At 44.4% G+C, this 12,893-nt stretch overlaps 1 protein-coding gene across 2 annotated transcripts in view; it reads right to left on the minus strand.

Annotated features, from left to right (window-relative positions):
* The window catches only part of elf1 (E74-like ETS transcription factor 1), a 94,670-nt gene that overhangs the window by 64,419 nt on the left and 17,358 nt on the right, over positions 1-12,893 (minus strand). Inside the window, exon 1 of one of the 2 annotated variants that reach the window (XM_063190332.1) lies at positions 5,825-5,854. The exons of the other annotated variant lie outside the window; for it this stretch is intronic. The gene's annotated coding sequence lies outside the window, so the exon portion shown is untranslated. Of the gene's footprint in view, positions 1-5,824; positions 5,855-12,893 lie in introns of those variants that run through there. 2 annotated transcript variants of the gene reach the window in all.

A 12,893-nucleotide genomic window follows, 5' to 3' on the forward strand; every position in this document is an offset into this window, starting at 1 on the left:
GAGGTTTCTATAAAAAAAAAAACAGAAGAGGAGAGAACAGAAGAAGAGGAAAAGATAAAAGAGAAGTGGGGGACCATTTGTTTTCTACAACAATAGTGCGACATGCTAACGGAGCCGAGAAACCGATCACGTGAGGTCTTATTGCTGAGAAAAGTTCAGATCACAGATCACAAGTACCACTTTACTTCACCGTGCAAATAGTGTTGACACAGGCTAGGGTATCCAAGAGCAAATTAGGCATCGCCTTGGCAGTTCGTGGCAAATGGTGTATGTGTGAGGTCACGACTTGGCCAGTGGAACGTGCAACCACACCAACAGGCAGAACCAGGCATCACAAAGAGTGCTAAATGCAGTAATGAATATTTGTCACACAAGACTCGTTGCACGCAGCCGACGCAGGACTGAGCGCATACCACACAAGCCGTCTTGAATGCATTAACAAATGCATACCGCCAGTCAAACAGCCCTGAATGAGCCACTGATTGAATAACACACAGATTTACAAGCCGTAGTGGATGAAAAACATACAGTCTTAAAGGTTAGCTCTGTTCAAATATCACACGTACAGTGCTGAAAGCATTACTGCACGCCAAACAGTCTTGAATACCCCTATTAGCAGTTTTTCAAAGCAATACTGAGTAACATACACACAATGGAGGCAACACTGAGTAACAACAATTATAGTACACAATGAATGAAATACTGACAAAAGGCACAGGCAACAAAACAGGCACCATCAGCAGGTTTTTTTTTTTTTGGGGGGGGGGCACATTCTTGTCATTGCAAGAAAGCATGCGAGCGAATGGCATGGCGCCCAATCATCAGTCACGACATGTTGACACACATACACACACAAACACACACACACGCACACACCCACCACTTGACTCTGACACAATGCAGCACATGCAGGGTTGGGCCCGGGTTGCCAGGTTTGGGGAAGATATACGAGGCGTAATTAAACAACAGGCCCATGGGTGTCCCCTAATGGCAACCATCTGCTCTGGCAGGGAGAAGAAGAGATGAGATGAGATGAGATGAGATGAGATGAGGCCCTCAGTGCAAAGGGGAAGAGGAAGCAAAGAAGAAGAAGAAGAAGAAGAAGAAGAAGAAGAAGAAGAAGAAGAAGAAGAAGAAGAAGAAGAAGAAGAAGAAGAAGAAGAAGAAGAAGAAGAAAGAGAAGAAGAAAGAAAGAAGAAGAAGAAGAAGAAGAAGAAGAAGAAGAAGAAGAAGAAGAAAGAAAAGAAGAAGAAGAAGAAGAAGAAGAAGAAGAAGAAGAACAAGAAGAACAAGAAGAACAAGAAGAACAAGAAGAACGAAGAAGAAGAAGAAGAAGAAGAAGAAGAAGAAGAAGAAGAAGAAGAAGAAGAAGAAGAAGAAGAAGAAGAAGAAGAGAGAAGAAGAAGAAGAAGAGAGAAGAAGAAGAAGAAGAAAGAAGAAGAAGAAGAGAAAGAGAAGAAGAAGAAGAAGAAGAAGAAGAAGAAGAAGAAGAAGAAGAAGAAGAAAGGAGAAGAAGAAGAAGAAGAAGAAGAAGAAGAAGAAAGAAGAAGAAGAAGAAGAAGAAGAAGAAGAAGAAGAAGAAGAAGAAGACCCCAACTCTTTAACAGTTTTCAGAACTGTTGTCAGACTTGAGGAAAAATAACAGAGAAAATGACTCATTTCACGTGTGAAAAGCGAAAATCACTTGAATCGAAATAATTCAATATTGCAGGAACACAGACACACAAAAACAAACTTTCTCAGTCCTGCAGATGTGTGTGTGTGTGTGTGTGTGTGTGTGTGTGTGTGTGTGTGTGTGTGTGTGTGTGTGTGTGTGTGTGTGTGTGTGTGTGTGTGTGTGTGTGTGTGTGTGTGTGTGTGTGTGTGTGTGTGTGTGTGTGTGTGTGTGTCTGTTGTGGGGGGCGAGGGTGGGATGAATGGAATTTAATCTGATCTCTGGTGAGTCTTGAGTCTTGTACTTTTCCACTCCCCCTGAGGCATCCAGGCATCTGAGGAAGCGGCTGCCCCTGTGTGTGTGTGTGTGTGTGTGTGTGTGTGTGTGTGTGTGTGTGTGTGTGTGTGTGTGTGTGTGTGTGTGTGTGTGTGTGTGTGTGTGTGTGTGTGTGTGTGTGTGTGAGAGAGAGAGAGAGAGAGAGAGACAGAGAGAGAGAGTGAGTGTGTGAGGGAGAGAGAGAGAGAGAGAGAGAGAGAGAGACAGACAGAGAGAGAGAGTGAGAGAGAGAGAAAATAACAGAGAAACAGAGAGAGAAGGGTAGCACTCCACGCCCACCTGCTACAGAGAGTTGATATCACAACCCACCCACCCTCCTACTCCAACGCTAGACCTCTTTCCAGCACCTTCCCCCTACAAACACACACGTTATAGACACTCATAGCACACACATACCCTCCTATCTCACACATACACATAAACCTCACACCTTACACTCATACCTCAAGCACACCCACAGCCACACAAGCTAACACCAAAGCAAACCATCTATTTCCAGCAGTGGAGATGTTACCGGGCGAATACACTGGCGGCGACAAGATTAAGTGACAGAGAATCGCTGGACTGTGCAGCAAAGAGCGATACGAGCAATAGAGGCCACAGACAATGTTCATTAAAAGCGGAATGTAAGCATTCCCATTGGCTGTGGCGGCTGTCACTCAACATTATCATAGCTCATTTGCATAATATTCGCTGAAGCCCAGCTAGAAACTGTTGCTCAAGTCGCTCAGGTCGCCTCTAGTGGCCCAAATCTAGTCGCTTTTGTCTCTTCTGTCACCAGCGAAGTAAATTACTTCTGTCGCTGTGGGCGTGTGGGCTTGTATGCCTAGGGGCGCCCAGGGGCACCCAGGTTCGAATCCTGGCTAGGTCATTTCCCAACCCTACCCCATCTCTCTCTCCACAATCACTCCCTGTCAGTCTTCACTGTCCTATCCAAAAAGCCCAAAAAGCCAAAAATATTTTTTTTTTTTAGAAAAAAATGATTGACAGGACACATGTAATCTGTGAATAGGATCCCTTGTCAATGAACCAACAGTTAACACTGCATGGTTTTATGACAGGCAAGCAATCAAACAAACACATGCTCAAATGTCAGCCACACCGCATCTCAATTAATACATATGTGTCCATAATCCATACACAGACATGCCTGTACACATAAGCGCACACATACACATGTATACGCACATACGCATGTATATGCATATACGCGTGCGTGCACACACACACACACACACACAGACACACGCACACACTTTGACAGTGAAAATGAGAACATAGAGTCTCAGGCATGCAGTATGGACAACGGTTTTGATATTTCAAGGTAGGCTACTGTGTATTCTCAAAGCAACACTCAATGCTCCCCACATCCTTATAGTAGTTCATAAACTTGTACCAGAAAGGGAGAAAAGCAATTCTGAATTTGCTCTTCTGAAGTATACTTCGTAGGCTTTAACATTTGTGAGGACTGTCTAGTTTCAAATTCCAAACTGTTGAGCAACCAAATGATGACGAAAACTATATTTAATGTTGCTTCACGTGAGAGGGAGGCTCTGGGACATGTCGTTGACCGAATCTTCATCTCTGCATGTTCAACGTTCAAAATGATGTCGTTCCTGCCTCGTAACCCACTTATAACAAACAGAGGCACATCTTGCCACCAGGCAAGGCAGGCAGCCGCTTGGGGCCCCCAAGCACCTAAATAGTGAATAACAGCCCACACTTTACCACAGTAATGGTGATTTTGGTTCAAATGTTCATCATTTTGCATTTTTGCTTGGGGCCCCATCTGACCCTAGAATCGCCTCTGATAACAAAACAAAGTTGCACACAATAGTGACTCTCTGCACAGTAACTATATTTGTCTCTTCCTTTATCACACTCGCACACTCTAGCTTGCCGTCAAGCATTCAGATGCCTGACTAGGCTCCAGGACTGTTGAGTGACTGAATGAGTGGATGGGTGAGGGAGTTCACGAGAACTAAAAAATAAAATGCAGCATTTGTGCGGTGCAAAAAAAACCAGCCGCTCTTGTCAAAAAGAGTGACCTGTGAGTGTTGAGTGTCGAGCTGACAGGAAACGCATCACTGAGCTCTGGGTTTGTGTTTCCTGTCTGTTAAACCACAGTGGAGATGAGCACTTCTCTCTCTCTCTCTCTCTCTCTCTCTCTCTCTCTCTCTCTCTCCCTTTTAACACATACTCTACCACAGTGGAAACTTCTCGAAACCCTCCCCCCATTATACAAAGCACACAGACAAGTTTTTTCTGTACGTGCTAAATAAAATAATCAACCAGAATATCCCTCCAGCAAACATATGGTCTGTAGAAATTGCAAGAGAAATGGTAGTGGTACTCCACCCCAATACGTAGTAAAAAACATGCAGTGTTAAACCAACACTAAAAGACCAAATATAATCTAGAAGATGATAAATTGACCTTCTTAGTGTTAAATCAACTAATTCTTGAACATTTACTGTGTATCTGTTATGCTATCTACACCTATTCAACTGATATAGATAGGAAAGGAGAATATACGTATGAAGCATCACAGGTATTGTAAACGAGCAGAAAAGTAAATACAAACACTGAATATAAACATAGTATAAAGATAGTCATGTGCGTGACAAACCCAGTCAAGACACTAGAAATCAGTTATGGGGAACAGGTGAGAGCGCATGTGCAGCTTTCCATGAGAGGGTCTCTCAGTTGTTCTAGAGAACATCACGATGCTAAACTTCTAATGAACAAGGACCACATGCGTACATATATGCGTACATCCCCCCATCCCCCGCCCACACACAAACACACACGCACACACACACACACACACACACACACACACACACACACACACACACACACACACACACACACACACACACACACACACACACTAGTCCTTAGCCCATTTTGTTCATCAAAGCCGCTGAGCTCGCTGTGGTTTTTACTGCAATTCTGAGAAGTACCACATTTGCACTCTGCTATCTCATCTGTCTGATCTCACCCCCCCCTCCCCCCCTCGATGCTCGTCACTGGAAAAAAAGGACACCAAAATCTTGCCTTCATCAACTCACTCTTCCTTCCTGTGCTGTTATCATTAACTCTAAAAACACAGGCCCCAATGAGAACCTAAATAACGATAATATCAAACACACTCAGATACCGCTCTGAAGACTGTCATCTCAATTTTGGCAGAAGCAGCAGACGACACGACGACGTTGCGTAGCGTACTGCGAAAACCGCCATGCAAAACGAGAACAGGGTGCACCCATACTCACTTCCTCTCTCAAAATCTCCCCACTCTCACACTTCCCCTGGACGCGGCAAAAAGGGCCTTCGCAGTCGGTGCGTGTCACAGTTCACCATGTTCAGATTCTCAACGATACTATGCTATGCAACAACAGGCTACAGAGACCAACTTTTAGCACTTAAACATTGCAATAGTTAGCATCACTTTGCCCTACTCTACTCTCCCCTACTTTACCAGTTTACAGCTTAAAAAAAACTAGGGTCACGAAGTAGAGTTGAGTAGAGTAAAGTAGAGTAGTCGAGTCGAGTCGAGTCGAGTCGAGTCGAGTATAATACAGGGGTGCGTTCCTCGAAAGTGTAGCTTTTAGCCACTTGGGTAGTTGTCAATGGGAAATTGCATTGCAAACAACACAGTAGCTAACGTAGTTCGCAACTATGGTTTCGAGAAATGCACCCCAGTGGAGTAGAGTAGTATAGAAGAGTAGAGTAGAGTAGAGCAGAGCAGCGTAAAAGTAGAGTAGAGTAGGACTAACCAGGCTGGTTTAAAAGCCTCATTTGTAATACAGAGTCGGAGTTGTGACCTACCAGCTTGGTGGGTCATGTTAGCATCAGCTATTTGAGCAAAGGATTCTCAGCACAGCACAGCACAGCACAGCTTAACAAGCAGAGCGAGGCTGAGATGTTTGCCGGAACCGGCCAGGCCTCAGCTCTTCTGCTCTGGTCTCGAGGTCTATTTCTACAATGTGGCAACGGGTCATGACACACACCGCCACAGATCGGAAGGACCATGTGAGTTGTGAAAAGAAAGAAAGAAATAAAAAAAACAAAAAACAAAAAAAATGGGGACAGGAAGTTGCTGCAAGCAAGCGCACGAAAGCGCAACTGGCCCTGTCGGCTGTCGTGAACATCTGATTGCTCGAAACAAGGCTGGGATGATGCCGCGCACATGCTTAGATACACTACATCAGACATCTCTGTGGAGACCCCAATGCACTAGTGGGAGAACAAACACACACACACACACAGACACAGACACACACACAAACACACACACACGCCATAGAGAGAGAGAGAGAGAGAGAGAGAGAGAGAGAGAGAGAGGTGTTCTAACCTAAGAACACATACATGCATACACAAATAGCCACAGACACAGACAGAAACGCACGCGTGCACACACACACACACACACACACACACACACACACACACACACACACACACACACACACACACACACACACACACACACACACACACACACACACACACTCACACACACACACACTCGCACTGTGCCTTGTTAACCTCCTTGGATTGGCTGTTAACACAAAGAGGTTCTGAGTCACACTGAAAGCGCCGATAAAAATACCTTTGCTTGTCATCAACGACTTCAAAAGGTCAATCCTGAACATGATATGTGCTTTACGCAAACAGTACCTCGCTATACAGTGTGCCTACAAGTGATGACTAATTCTACACCCCTGAAACATTGGAACGTTTTATAGATAGTATGCAGGGATTACTGAACATCTTGCACATCATCTCGGTATAAAGTAAACCAACGTGAAGAGAGACAGGGAGCGCCCCTGTCTTCATATATCCCATTGTGTCCTGGAGCGACATATACGCTGCATTCAGGTTTTTGACGTTTGAGCTGTTTTATTACAAATGTGGATAAGTTAGAGCTGAATGAACACAGTCTAGTGCAAAATGAAGGTTCTTAGCTTTTAAATGCAACTCATTTCATGTTTTTATGTGCTTCGGAGGCTGAGATATTTAGGTTTTTAACAGGGAGAGGGCACCTTTTCCCAAAAAGGGCTTAGGCTAAAATGGGATATACAATGTAATGGCGTACTCCAGTGATTTTCAAACTGTGGGCCGAGGCCCACTGGTGGGCCCTGAAGGTATTCCAAGTGGGCCTTGGAATCATTTTCTAAAAATCAAAATAATATTTTTGTGTGTGTTGCTGTTGACTATTTATTTGAGTTGTATTGTTTATTGGGTCATAGATCGGGCCCCGAACATTTGTTAAAATTTCTGGTGGGCCCCAAGTTGGAAAAGGTTGAGAACCCCTGGCGTACTCATTATGGGGCCTCCCCATTTCCCTGGGCCTAGGACAGCTTACCTGTTTGTTCCTCCCACCTGCTGGCAGGCCTGTGGTGAGTAATGCTATGACACTGGAGCGTTGGAATGATTAGTAGGGTGTGCACGCCGTTCAGCCAGTGGAACGCTGTAATAGTCATTGAAAAGTTAACTACCATATACTACTAGCCAGGCTGTGCTCTCCTAGTCCCAACACTTTCAGCGTTGCAACTAGTCAGGTCAAGAGTAATGTAATGTACTTTCTGAGTTCCCGAAAATACGGGAACTTCTCCCACTTTGTTGGTAAGCAAACAACCATAAGCAAACCAAGGGAGGCGGGTCAACCATCCCGTTTGGGAAATGTTAATTGTTATGCTCTTGGTCAGACCAAGTCTCGAAGAGATTTGAACGTCGATGACAATCAGGCTAATATACTACTACACTACTATGACATTACACAGGGCCTTTAGAAATGCACTATGACTTTTGGTCATTGCCATTTTTGGTTACAGCAAATGTCTAATGCCGTGTTTTAGCAGGTTAAAGACACTACGCAGGGGTTACTTACTGCACATCTTGAACAGAACGATACAATGCATTGCGGTGGGAGAGCCAGTGGAAAAACACTGGGGCAGCTGTGGTCGAGGGCAGGCAAAGCCTCACACACAATCACACACGCAGAAGTGCACAAACAAGCACACACACACAATCAATCATACACAAACACGCGCGCACTTGCACACACACGCAGCGGACAAAAAACACACAAATGTGTACACAACCACATAAAAGCAGATGATAAACACACACACACACACACACACACATACGCACTTATTACCTTATTACCTTACTACCTTACTTATTACCGCGCGACACACGACACACACACACACACACACACACACACACACACACACACACACACACACACACACACACACCTCGGCTGCCTCTGGTGCCCAGCGTGGGCATATTCAGTGGAATGCCTCAGATGCCTTGGTTTGGAGTCACCATCCGTTGTTTTGGCTCCCGCATGGGGAACAGTCTTAACCCTTTGAGGAGCGCCATCACATAATAGTGATAAAATGTTGCTGTAGTTCTTATCAAACTATGATGAGACATTCGGCTATGATGTTCTTATCAAACTATGATGAGACATTAGTACCCAAAGATAGATTGGATTGGCAGTCAAGTGATCTTGCAAAACATTTAAAACACACACACACTATCTACAACAATTCCACACTGAACAGTTAGACAATACCAAAAGTGGTGCATCCTATTCAAAAGAAATGGTGTCACATAAACTGACCAAAGAGTCAAAGACCAATAATTTCTGTATTGATTTACATATACAGTACAGATGCTACATACAAGTGCAAAACGTTTTCGGTCACCAGACCTTCCACAGTGCAAAAAGACTACAGGAAGACATGCATTACTCCTCAAAGGGTTAAATAGGCCCAAACAAACACTTTGATTGCGCAAGATAAAATGACACATCCCAGCAGGAAGCCTGGACATGATGAGGTAGACATCCGTCCACACTCCAAACATTTGTCCCTGGATGATAACAGTATCTGGCAAACTTACTATTAATATTAAAGGCGTAATATCCAGCATAGCAGCTGAAAATCAGAAAGCAAGGTTTATCCCTGGATGCCAAACAAAAAAAAACCCTCATTACGGGGCACTGCAGAGACACGTTAGTTTAAAACAGTTGTGTGTGTGCTTGTTCACCATGGACTGCTCACTCACATTGCGTAATGTTCAGCTCTGTTCAGTTTTTTTTTTTGCTTGGTGGGAGGAGGCTACCTTTGCTAGATGTGCTTTGCAACATGCTGTGGTTTCCAAGGAAGAGCAGAAACGGTATATTGACTCACTAGATGTTTACGAAGGTTTCCAAAGTGGCCCTCAGCGAGAGGAGAGGGGGGCTATAGTCCTGAGAGGGATCTGGGCTGCCGTGACAAGACACTACTGGCTGTGCTGGGCTGGGCTGTAGTGGGCTGGGCTGTGCTGGGCTTTGCTGTGCTGTGCTGAGCTCTGTGGTTATTGTGAAATAGTCTCAAACTTGCCCCACTATTTTGGCTCACTCCCTCTCTGCGCAGCTCAGCTCATCTGAGTGCGCTCTATTTACGCTCATACCAATACCAACAAGTTCCAGCGTATTTCGGAAAGGTGACGGGGCAGCGCTTAGAAATCAAATGTGGGAAGAGAGAGACAGAGAGAGAGAGAGAGAGAGAGAGAGAGAGAGAGAGAGAGAGAGAGAGAGAGAGAGAGAGAGAGAGCTGACAGACAAACACACAGACAGACACTATAATGCATATGTCTTCTTACGTTTGTATACTGTACTGTAACAGTACATGATCCTGCAAGAAATACTAAATCAAACTAAGTAAACCAGGCAAATACACCGACAGTTCAGTTAATTCAACAACTAGAGTAGGTCTCTCTCTCTTTCTCTCTCTCTCTATTATATCTCTCTCTCTCTCTCTCTCTCTCTCTCTCTCTCTCTCTCTCTCTCCACGATCTCTCTCCACATTGCAAAATAGCCTGTGTAGTTCGTTCAACCAGCCAGACGTTCTATTCAGCCTTGGGGTGAGGGCCTGAAGAGAGACGACCCTGGGGGTCAGGCTGACTCTTCCAGGACGGGACGGTGTCTCTGCTGCCTCGTCTCCTTCTGCTGTGCTATGGCTGACAATCCAGGGCCTGATAAGAGCTTCCATTGAAATGCCGTATCTCTGAAGGTTGCCACTTACGGTGAATAGTCATGACAAGAGAGAGGTCAGCTACCAATGCAACACAACACAATCTGTACAGGCATACAGTGAAATACTATTAAATAATCTATTATGTCTTATTATAGAGAGAGAGAGAGAGAGAGAGAGAGAGAGAGAGAGAGAGAGAGAGAGAGAGAGAGAGAGAGAGAGAGAGAGAGAGAGAGAGAGAGAGAGAGAGAGAGATAGATCAAGCAAGATAAACGGGTACTGTATGTGATGTACATTGTACAGTGTGTGCAGCTGTGTAGGTGATATCTCAATTCAGAAGCGAATTTCTTTTCAACAACTTTGAAATCAACAATGCATGATTTATAAACTACCGGTAGACGTGATATCACAGAGAGAGAGAAAGAGAGGCAGAGAGAGAGAGAGAGAGAGAGAGAGAGAGAGAGAGAGAGAGAGAGAGAGAGAGAGAAAGAGAGAGAGAAAGAGAGAGAGACACAGACAGACAGAGAGAGACACACAGAGAGAAAGAGAGAGAGAGAGAGAGAGAATCAGAGAGAGAGAGAGAGAGAGAGAGAGAGAGAGAGAGAGAGAGAGAGAGGCAGCTGCATACCGAGCAGGTTTGGACACACTCTGGCCAGCAGAAGGCATGTTGCGGAACTTAGGTATCTCCAAAAACCAGCCGTTTCAAAAGCGCGCGCTGATGAAAATAACTGCTCACAACACTTCTCAACTTCTTTGGTGGTGGTTGTGCGAAACCAACAGACGCAGCAAAGTGTAACTGGAAAGACATTTTGCAGATCTGTTGATACCTGCTGTGACTTTCCGGAATACAAATATCTTCTATCTATCTGTGTGTGTGTGTGTGTGTGTGTGTGTGTGTGTGTGTGTGTGTGTGTGTGTGTGTGTGTGTGTGTGTGTGTGTGTGTGTGTGTGTGTGTGTGTGTGTGTGTGTGTGTACCTGTGTGTGCGTATGCATGCGTACATTTACAAATACTGTATATATGCATGTGAATCTGCACGTGTAGTATATATGTAGGGGGAAAAGTACCAAGGCATCGCTAATTCTATTTCAGCAGAGGAAGTCTCTTCAACGACACCCCGGCCCCAACACACTGTGGTGCAATGCTGTTTCAGTTTCACAACCCAAAATGGTGGCCTGTTGACAGACAGACAAACACTGTATTTTTGTTGATTTACTGAAGCGTGTATATTGTTGGACTGTATTCTAGAATGCAGGAGGCCTTCTGAAAGGTCATAATGTGTTACCACAGCAACGGTTCTGGAACCATTCCTGAGAGCCACACCCCGAGATACAGGCGCATTCCTCTCCACGTCACGAGCTCTGCACTCGAGACACTCTCACATAGTCACATGGGACTGGGAGAGAAGACTACACCTTGCCCTCTGACGCTGATTATTCACCCTCCACCTCACCGGCTGCATTTGCATCATCATTACACCAATAGTCACATAAATGTGAATGCACGCAAGCATGCAAACACGCGCACGTGCACACACACACACACACACACACACACACACACACACACACACACACACACACACACACACACACACACACACACACACACACACACACACACACACACGTATATTCCGTCTACCTTTCACACACTTTCACACAATACAAACACATAAAAAGCATGCAGACACACACGCGTGCGCACAAGAGCACACAGACCGACACATGTCATCCGACATTCCACCTGCTTTGTCATGTGCTCTCATCATGACCGAAGCTGGATTTCAAACCTGTTTGGCTTTCCCATTCGCTGGAAAGTGTCATCAGAGACAGAAAAAAAAACAGAAAAAATTGGGACAAACACATCACGTCAAGTGTATGTCAAAAATGCACAAAGTCACGCTTTTACATAATAATTTTCAGCAGACATGACGTGTCCTTAAACTATAGAAGATGGTGTAGTCCACGTGGAACGCAGGTATACTCAGTATACCCACCTGAAAAGTTCAGGGATTTCAGTATACCCACCTAAATTGATTGATCCATTATTCAGAATAGCACATATACAGTATACCCAAAACAAAAAAGTAGAGTACACCACTGAGAATATGAAGAGCTCTTTTCCAAAATGAGATATATCCATTTTATAGAATGTTGGGAAATTAAAATTTTTGTATTGGGCATTCCATTTAAATGCATAGCAAAATGCATTTTTATAGAGGTTTTAAAGTATGTTCTCAAAATATTTGAATGGCAAGAATTCACACATAGATGATAGGACATCTTAACAGTCAATTCCAATATTAAAATGCAAAAAGTCAAAAATGGTGGATATAGCGTTTTGGAAAAGAGCTCTTCATATTAACATGTTAATATGGGCAATGCCAAACGACCAAGCAGCAAACAATGATAATATGCCGGCTAATGACTTAGCGCAAGACATATCAGCTTCGCAGGTAATTAAATCTGTTTGGGCAGGATGTGGAGAACAATAAGACAGGAGAAACGGGTGCTGGAGAAAGCAAAACAGGAACATAATGTTTGAGTCCACATTGTGGAATTGACAGTAGACTGCACAATATACAGAATGGAATATATTTGACATTTGACTTATATATGTTTAAGCACAAAGGGCCTCTCACCATTTTGTTGAAAGGCAGGTGGCAATGACTGGTATTGTGTGTGTGTGTGTGTGTGTGTGTGTGTGTGTGTGTGTGTGTGTGTGTGTGTGTGTGTGTGTGTGTGTGTGTGTGTGTGTGTGTGTGTGTGTGTGTGTGTGTGTGTGTGTGTGTGTGTGCGTGTGCGTGTGTGCGCATGTGCGTGCGTGTGTGTGTTAGCGTGAGCAGGTAATGAATACAGG

Source organism: Engraulis encrasicolus, chromosome 23 (assembly GCF_034702125.1).
Source record: "Engraulis encrasicolus isolate BLACKSEA-1 chromosome 23, IST_EnEncr_1.0, whole genome shotgun sequence".
Lineage (NCBI taxonomy): Eukaryota > Metazoa > Chordata > Actinopteri > Clupeiformes > Engraulidae > Engraulis > Engraulis encrasicolus.